At 54.2% G+C, this 9,259-nt stretch overlaps 1 long non-coding RNA gene across 1 annotated transcript; it reads right to left on the bottom strand.

Moving 5' to 3' along the window:
• Positions 1 to 6,777: 6,777 nt before the first annotated feature.
• On the bottom strand, positions 6,778 to 8,430 carry LOC105555325. Its single transcript, XR_001008458.1, has 2 exons — positions 7,138 to 8,430; positions 6,778 to 6,907 (listed from the first exon to the last, which is right to left on the bottom strand). It is a non-coding gene; the product is annotated as an uncharacterized LOC105555325 (long non-coding RNA).
• Positions 8,431 to 9,259: the final 829 nt, after the last annotated feature.

Here is a 9,259-nt window from a genome sequence, read left to right on the forward strand (position 1 = left end):
CTTAGTACTTTTAAATAGTAGGTCTGTTTAGCACTTGAGAATATGTTGTCTTGAGCTGTACACTAATTGTTTTGTTTCTATTAGTTATTCAATTTGGAGGTATGGTCAATGCTTGTTATTCTTTAGGACTGTTTATATCAGTGCTCCTGAGTAAGGCTGGCTCATAATCTGTCTTTATTATATTTAATATTTGTTTGGTTTGGAATTAAGATCATAGTGTTCTCAGAATTTATAGAAAAGTAGCCCGTTATGTCAATTTTATGGGAGTTTTTTTGGTCTTTTAAAAAAATTAATTTTTTTTACTTATGCAAATGGCGGTATTTTTAAAAAATTAGAATGACTTTGGTATTTAGTCAATAATACCATTAGGGCTGTGTTTGTGTGTGTGTCTGTGTGTGTGTGTGAGAGAGAGAGAAAGGCGCAAAGATGCACTTCTTGACTAATGATTAAATTTATACGGTGGCTATTGAGCTACTTAGGATTTCCATTTCTTCATACACATATTTTTAATGTTATATTTTTAGGATATTGCCTATTTGGTACAAATTTTCAAGTATATTGACATCAATTTTTCTTTTCTTTTTTTTTTTTTTGAGATAGAGTCTCGCTCTGTCGCCCAGGCTGGAGTGTGGTGGCCGGATCTCAGCTCACTGCAAGCTCCGCCTCCCGGGTTTACGCCATTCTCCTGCCTCAGCCTCCCAAGTAGCTGGGACTACAGGTGCCCACCACCACGTCCGGCTAATTTTTTTGTATTTTTAGTAGAGATGGGGTTTCACCGTGTTAGCCAGGATGGTCTCAATCTCCTGACCTCGTGATCTGCTCGCCTTGGCTTCCCAAAGTGCTGGGATTACAGGTGTGAGCCACCGCGCCTGGTCCTGCGTTGGAGGTTTCAGAAGGAGGTGAGGTTCCGAGGTCAGGAGATCGAGACCATCCTGGCTAACACAGGTGAAACCCTGTCTCTACTAAAAATATTTTAAAAATTAGTCGGGCATGGTGGCGGGCGCCTGTAGTCCCAGCTACTCGGGAGGCTGAGGCAGAAGAATGGCAGGAACCCGGGAGATGGAGCTTGCAGTAAGCTGAGATCGCGCCACTGCGCTGCAGCCTGGGCAACAGAGTGAGACTCCGTCTCAAAAAAAAAAAAAAGGAGGTGAGGTTCCTCTCGGTGTCCTTACAAAAGTCATTGCTTTGCTCGTGTTATCAAACAAGGGCTGGGATGGTCACCATTTGCAGTTAGCTGTAGGGGACGTGATGTCCTTTTTTTGCATTTACTGGTTCCTTGTTGAGACCTCAGTAGGCTCCAAACTGCCCCAGGTGCCACACAGGGAGATGAAACAGGAGTGCAGGTCATCGGGCACGCAGGGAGGGCAGCCTCAGTGGGGACAAAGGCCACAGTGGTCAGAGCTCTGTTCCAGGGCCTGGCCCACCCATCTGCAGCTAGTGAAGGCTGCTGAGCCCCAGGGGGCCCCTTGGCCTGGCCTGGCTGCTGGTTTGAGTCCTGTAGCTTCTTGCCCAAACTCTGACTTTCCAGAGTCACCCCAGAAGCACTTCTCTCCTGTCCTGCCTCACCTTCCAGAACATCCAAATTGAAACTGTGCTTCCTGCTGAGTTCTTTGAGGTGCTCTCGTCCTCCCAGAATGGGTCGTACCATCACGTCAGGGCACTAAAGAGGGGACAGACGGCCATTGACGTGGCCCTCACCTCTGTGGTGGACCAGGCAAGTTGGTGTCTCCCCTGCGTTGGCTTATGAAGCCCCCCTCTGTAGGCAGAAATGTCAGCCCAGGAGGGCCATGAGTCCCAGGGAGTTGGGTCACCAGCGTCCCTTTGCCTGTTTGGGCTACTTGCATCCTGGGTTCTTTTTTCCCTTGTCTTTAAGAAGCCCATCAGCCTTAGGGAGCAAAGCTCTGATGATTGGAAAATCGGCCTGGGTGTTCCCATTTTCCTATCCCGCACAGGAGGCCTCCTGGCCTGGAAGTGGCCACAGGCCGTAACAGGAAGAAACGCCCATGCACTGACAGTGACTCCTGCCAGAGTCAGCCTCCTCAGCTCTGGAGGTTGGGCAGGCTGCTTTAGCTCTCAGGCCTCAGTTTCCCCATCTGTAAAGTGGGGGAGACACGACATTCATCCTGCCAGCGTGCCCTGAGGATTCAGTCAGGCAGCACTTCCAGGAGTGGCTGTAGCAGAGCCATGGAAAGCCATTCCCATGGAGAACGAGAGAGTGGCAGGGTGTCTGGAACCTTCTTCTCCACTCTCCCACAAAATCCACCTTTGTGGCCTGATCCCCAGGGAGGGATGGGGGTCTGGTGACTGGGAAAGACTGCTGACGACATGGTTGTCATGATGACGTATGGCACTCTCACCCCTTGTAGGATGGAGGGGTCCACACACTATGGGTGCCTGTGTGGAACCAGCAGGAGGTGGCAATTCACATCCCCATCACCCTGTATCCCAGCATCTTGACGTTTCCATGGCAACCAAAGACAAGTACCCATCAGTACGCAATAAAGGTACGTGAGACCCCCACTTCTGGGTGCATTCCTTTTGTATTTTCATAGGATTGTGGCTTTTTGTCCATTCTACTTTTTTTTTTCTTTTGAGACAGAGTCTTGTTTTGTCACCCAGGCTGGAGTGCAGTGGCGCAGTCTCAGCTCACTGCAACCTCTGCCTACCGTGTTCAGGTGATTCTCCTGCCTCAGCCTCTCGAGTAGCTGGGACTACAGGTGCACACCACCATGCCCAGCTAATTTTTGTATTTTTAGCAGAGATAGGGTTTCACCATGTTGGCCAGGCTGGTCTTGAACTCCTGACCTCAAGTGATCCTCCTACCATGGCCTCCAAAAGTGCTGGCATGAGCCACCACGTCCAGCCTCATTCTGTTACTTTTAACATTACTCTCTAGTGGCCTACTTTAAATCACAGTCTTTATGATTTCTGTTGTTTCTTGAGGTTTCCATCATAGCAATGCATTTTTTGTAATCAGGAAAAGCCCAACAAAAACCAATAGTGAAAAAATAGAGAAAAGAAAATACAATAAATTCTGGAATACAGATTTGAATTTCATTAACATTTATTTTTCTAAAAGTTGTGTTTTGAAAGCTATATATATCTGTATATAGATATAGATATATGCCCTTAGAGAAAACATTCAAATTCAAGGCATAAGTATCTCCAACCCCATCACATGGGATGTGTCACTGCTTTGACCCTCCTGCTTGCACATGGCATTAGCCTGCAGGACTCGCCTCAGATGGGGTTCGAGTCCTCATGGTCAGTGCAGGGCACGGCACATCAGGCCTGCTGTCCCCTGGTGTAGTGACTGGTGTCCTGTCTGTGCACTGGCACCGGCTCCCTTGCCCGCTCAGGTGTGTCACCGTCCTGGCCCGTTGGGTTCTGGTGTTGTTTCCTCTGGTCTGGGAGCAGAGGTGTGGTCGCTGACCTCCCAGCAGATGATGAGTGGGCAGGGGTGTATGCTGGGAGCTTGTGTCTGGTCAGGGAGGCAGCGCCCTGCAGCTGGCTCTGTGGTCAGGGGTTCTTCCCACTGCAGCCTAAGCTCTGGTAGGTGCCACCAGATTCTGGGGCCTCTGTCATGGGCCTGTGTGTTTGTGTGCATCAGTCTCAAGGTCCCCAGAATATGAGGGTGGAAACGAGACAGGACAGAGAGGGCGAAGGCAGGGAAAGCCTCCAGCGAGACCCCAGCTGACGCCATGTTTTTCCCTGCAGTTGGCATCGACTTTGTGTGTGAGTGAGGAAGTGGCCACAGGTGTTTTTGAGGATGTGAGAATGGATGTGTTTGAATGTGTCTATAGGTCTGTGTGTGAATGTGTAAGAAAGTGGGTATGTGTAGAGCTGTGTGGGTATGTGAGGATGTGTTTGAGTATGAATGGCTAGGTCAGTGTGCATTGGCTCATGTGTGTGTGAGCACCTATGTTTGAGGGTGTGTCCATGGTCAAGTGTGAGCTTGGGTGAGTGCATGTGAACTGGTGAGTGGGAATGGTGAGTGGGTGAATGTGAGGGTAAGTGTCGAGTGTGTGTGAATGGGTGAACCTGTGCGAATGTGAGCGTGTGTGTACATGTGCAAGTGGCTATGTAAATCAGCATGTGTGTGTGAGGGGAGTGAGTGGGAGCATGTGAATGTGTGTGTGAACCTGTGGGTGTGAAGGGTATGTGACGGTGAGCTTATGAGTGTGAAGGGCACATGCCTGTGTGAACGTGTGTGTGAGCATGTGAATGGGTGGATGATGTGTCTGAGTAGGTGAAGGTGTATGAATCTGTGAGTGTGAATGGTGTGTGAATGGGTGAGCATGTGGGTGTGAGGGGTAAACTGTGTGACCATTTTGTGAGCACGTGAATGAGAGGATGACAGGTGTGAGTAGGTGAATGTGTGAACCTGTGGGTGTGAATGGTATGTGTGAGGGTAAATGTGTAGGTATGAGTGTGAGTGTGTGCATATATGTGTGAATGGATGGGTAGATATGTGTATGAATGTGAACTGTGTGAATGGTGTGTAAGCATGTGAGTGGGAGGGTAAATTGTGTGTGAGTAGGTGAGGTGTGCGTGTAAACTGTAAGTGTAAATGGTGTGAGCCTGTGTGAGCATGTGACTGTGAGTAGGTGTACATGTGTGAAGTGTGCATGTGAATGGTGAGCATGTGTGAGTGTAAATGTGTGTGAGTGTGGGTGTGAACTGTGGGTGTGAATGATGTGTGTCTGGAGGCCCAGAATCAGACTGTCAAGCTGGATCATTCAGACTCCACACATCTAGCCCTTTTATACAAACTGGGAGACTGAGGCTGGGTAGTGGTGGTGGGGAAGGAATCACACCCAGGGTTTGAAGGACAGCCCGGGTCACAGCTCAGCCAGGAGCTCCTAACCCCTGTCCTCCCTCCCATCCGCTGCTGCCGCAGGTGTGTCTGTGTTGGGAGCGTGCTGCGTTCACCCCGCCTTGGTGCAGCTACAAGCATGACAGCCCCCACCCTGCACTTAGCTCACAGCCCACAACTCAATGGACACACTAGATGGCAGGTGCTGTGAGCCAGGCAGGGAGGGTGCTCTGATAGGAGCACCTGAGGAGGGGTCTAGGGAGGCTGACCAGGGCAGGAGCCAGCCACGGGGCCACCCCAGCAAGCCCCAGGTCATGAAAGCCCTCTGGGTATGTGTGGGCAGCAAAAAAGGCTGTGAGGCTGAGCACTGAGTGGGGGAGCTGCGGTCAGAGCCTTGGTGGAGGCTAGTGGCAAAGGTGTTGGGAGACTTTACCCTATGTCTGGTGAGAAGCCACTGGAGACTTTTTGGCAGAGCCAGGACCCATTACTCAGACTTCTGTGCTGGGGCTGTGCGGAGAGAACAGGAGGCCGGGGGGAAAGGGTAGAGAGGGTGGGGGCTCGGTGGCTGTGGGACCAGTTCTGGGGTAAACAGGCAGGAAGCCATGGGTTGGATGAGAGAGTAGGGAAATCAGGGAGCAGTTCCTGTCTCTGTGCAGAATCACTGGCAAAAGTTTGGGAGGAGCGGGGTCTGTGTTGGCCACACCTAGACTCCAGGTGAGAGCGGCAGGAGGAGCGGGATGCTGGGGTCTGCATGGGAGAGAGGCCGACCTCGGGCTAGAGAAATGAACTGCATCATCAGGGTACTTGGTGGTGTTTGCAGCCCCAGGACTGAACAATCCCCGAAACAGGGAGGAGGGAGAGAGCCCAGCAGCCATAGAGCCCCTTCTGGATTCCGTCCCCAGAAACCCCACTGCTCACGAGCCAGAGCCTCCTCCAGACTGGCCAGGCCCAGGGAAGGGCGCGACTCAGGTGCTGGGTACATGGTCTTGCCCTGGTCTCTGCTAGGCCCTGGCCACTTCCAGAAGCTGCTTTTCTTTTATTTGGCCATTTTTTTTTGGTTGAGGATCTGGGACCTTCCCCACCTATGGTTTCCTTGGTGGGGTAATGCAGGAAGGGTGACCAGGAGCATGGGAGGTAAGAGACACCCTGAAGGCTGCAAGACCCCAGCCTGAGTCCTAGTCTCCTTCTGGCTAACCCCCTCCTCAGGCCTCAGTTGCCTCCACCATATCATGAGGGCAGATGAAGATCCCACTTAGTCCCTGCCAGCTCCCCAAGTCTAGAATTAGTCTTCTGAGCCCTGGGTCACAGGCAGTCTCCCTCTTGACAAAAGCTGCCCTCCCCTCACAGGCTGAGGAGCTGGCCCCCAGGCCACGTGCCCACTGACGCTGGCGTGGGGTCTGAGCTGCATCCTTCATTTCCTGCCCCTGGGACTGGACAGCACTGCCCTGCCCGCAGGGCTCCAGTCCTGTGCTGACTGCTTCTCCCCTGCAGTCCCAGCCAGGTGCCCCAGGGCATGGTGGCCAGGAGCCTGGCCACTCTCCTCAGTCCCCCAGATGGCAGCTCCACTTTATGAGTGGCTGTACTGGCTGTGGTGCCCAGTCCTTCTCTCTCGCATCTCCTCTCCTCAGATTTCATGAAGGAGGCTACACCTGGGTCCTGCCTTCCTCCCTGACCCTGTCCTTCGGTCTCCACTAGAGCATCCTCCCTTCCCCCAGCATGGATGACCCAGGAGTGTCCCTGGCCCAGCCTGTGGCTGCAGCCAGCTCCAGAGTGGCATGTCCAGCAAACTCCTCTCCCCATAGTGGCTGCACAAGAGGCCGAGCGATGGCCCTGTCGCCCATGGCTGGGACTCCTTCAAGGGTATCACTTCTCCTCACCCTTTGACTTTTCAGAAGACCTAAGCTCAAGCCCCTTGTATTAGTCCATTCTCACAAAGCTATAAAGAACTACATGAGACTGGGTAATTTATAAAGAAAAGAGGTTTAATTGGCTCACGGTTCTGCAGGCTGTACAGCAAGCACAGGGCATCTACTTCTTGGGGAGCCTCAAGGAGCTTTTACTCATGGTGAAAGGTGAAGTGGAGCAGGTGTCCTACATGGCAGGGGCAGGACCAAGAGAAGTTCAGGGGAGGTGCAACATGCTTTCAAACAACCAGATCTCATGATAGCTCACTATCATGAGGACAGCACCAAGGGGATGGTGCTAAACCATTAGAATCCACCCCCATGATCTGATCACCTCCTATCAAGACCCATCTCCAACACTGAGGATTAAAATGGAACCTAAAATTTGGGTGGGAACACAAATCCAAACCATATTACCCTCTCTGGCATGGCTGGGCTGCCTCCCCTCCACCTGATTCCAGGGCCAGCTCTTTTGGGTTTCCTGCTCCCATCCCATCTCTGTACACTGCGGTCACTCCAGCTGTGGCCGCCACGTTCCTCTCTCCAGAGTCCCTTCTGCACATCCTCAGAGGGCTCCTGGTCCTGAGCACCCTGATCAGTGGGTCCAGTACACACAGCTGGCTGCTCCTCTCATGTCCTCCATGCAGCCAGCCTGGCCTGGAAACAGCTGTTCAGTCTGCACAGGCTCAGCTGGGTGGTGCTGTCGGAAACCCGTCCCCATTCTGTGTCAGGAAATTCACATGGGCCTTCCTCAAGCAGGTGGAGGCCTCAGTCTCTCAATGTTGTTCTGTGCCCTGGAGACAGTCCACTCAGCCAGTCCTTCCTGGGAAAGGAGCCCATCCTCCTCCACAGGGACCTAGCTGCAATCTCTCTTCTCACTTTTCTCAGGGTACCCAGTGCTCCGGAGGGCAAAGGCTGTTCCCTGGTTCCATGCCCCTGCCAGCCTCCCGGCAAAGAAACTCATCCAGGCTCACCGTTTCCTCCTAGACACAATTTCTTCCTCTCTAGGGCTTATTCCCTCGTCAGGGTGACAAAATGGGGTGTGTGTGTGTGAAAGGGGTGAGCTGGAGAAGAAGGGAGGCGCTGCCAGCCCTCACTCAGAGAAGCCTGCTTGGGTCCAAGGCCACAAATGCACCCACCCACCCCCTTTTCAGGGCCTCTTGCTCTGTCCACCTGTAAATGTGCCTATCCCTCACTCTGGGAACCCCAATTCGCCAGCGTCCTGTTCCCCCTCACCCCTCCATCGCTTTTCTATGCTGGGCCTCTGGAGACTGTTTCCTGCCTGCATCCCTGCCACCCCCCAGCCCCAACCCCACTCCTGTGCCCTACACATCACCTACCCCCAAAGGGATCCCCTCTCCTACCCGAGCATCTTACTCTGGTCTCAGCTTCCCCAAGTGGAGGCTGCACTGGCTTCGACAAAAACTGTCCTGTGCCTCCTCTGCACCCCCAATACGGGAATCAGCAGAGATCGAGCCGCCAGGCTTGCACAAGCCCCCCGGGGAGGGTGGGGCCCCGGACCCGGGACCCTCTCCAGGACATGGTCTCCTTTGCTGTGTTGCCGCCATCATTTCCCTGTGCACGGGAGAGGGGGAGGGGTGCGCCCAGGAACTACGAGCTAATCTCTTCCCCATCCTCTCACAGGAACGCCTCTGGGGGTCATAACCTCACCCCCGCCCACCCTGTCCCACCCTGGAGTCCCCATTTGGCTTTGGGAGGACCGGCGGCAACTACTTGTGGATCACAAAATGAGGCCATGGGAACATCAGCGGCAACGGGGTAGGGGGAGAGGCGAGGCAGTGTCCCCAGAGAGGCCCTGCTGTCGTCCTCCATTTCCCGGGTTGTGCCTAGGCCCCCAGAGGCACAACCAGACCCCAGGGTGCAGCTGGAGAGTGCCTCCCATCCGCCATCCGCTTTGGAAGGGGCGGAAAACCCCCGAGGATGTCCTAGCGCAGTTCACGTTGCCCCAGCCGACCACGTGAGGGCGCGCCCTGTGTTAGTTTGGACAAATTAAAGCTCCTCTTGCGGGCAGGCCTGGAGCCCCCGGGGCCGGAGCAGGGCTCGGGTGCCCGTGGCCTTCTCTGGGCTGCCGGCCGCCAAGCTCCCGGCCGTGGGGCCTCCCCTGGGGCCCGCGCTATTGGCCTCCAAACGAAGTGCCCCCCTCCTCTCGCGCTCCCGCAGCCTAGGGTGCACCTCTCCGTTCGCCTTTGCTGAGCCCTTCCAGGACGCAAGCCGCCTCTCCACTGCGCCAGGAGCTCAAGCCCCGTCCGAGGCGCCCCGCTGCGGGCGCCGCGGCGCTGGTGAGGCGCGATCCGAGAAGCCAGCGGCCCAAGAAGGGGCTCCAAGAAGCACAAGTTGGCGCTGGCCCCGGACCAGGCTGTTGTTGTTCTCAACGTGGTCCGCCATGAAGCTATAAAAAGCCGAGAGAAGCGCCCTCCCGCCAGAGCGCAGCGCGCACGCCCAGCGAGTTCCAGAGGAGCCAGTGGAAGCTGCGGCGGTGTCTCGCGTTCGGCGGGATTTCTCTTCGCTCGAACTCGGC

This window comes from Mandrillus leucophaeus, unplaced genomic scaffold, assembly GCF_000951045.1.
Source record: "Mandrillus leucophaeus isolate KB7577 unplaced genomic scaffold, Mleu.le_1.0 Scaffold680, whole genome shotgun sequence".
In the NCBI taxonomy this organism is placed as follows: domain Eukaryota; kingdom Metazoa; phylum Chordata; class Mammalia; order Primates; family Cercopithecidae; genus Mandrillus; species Mandrillus leucophaeus.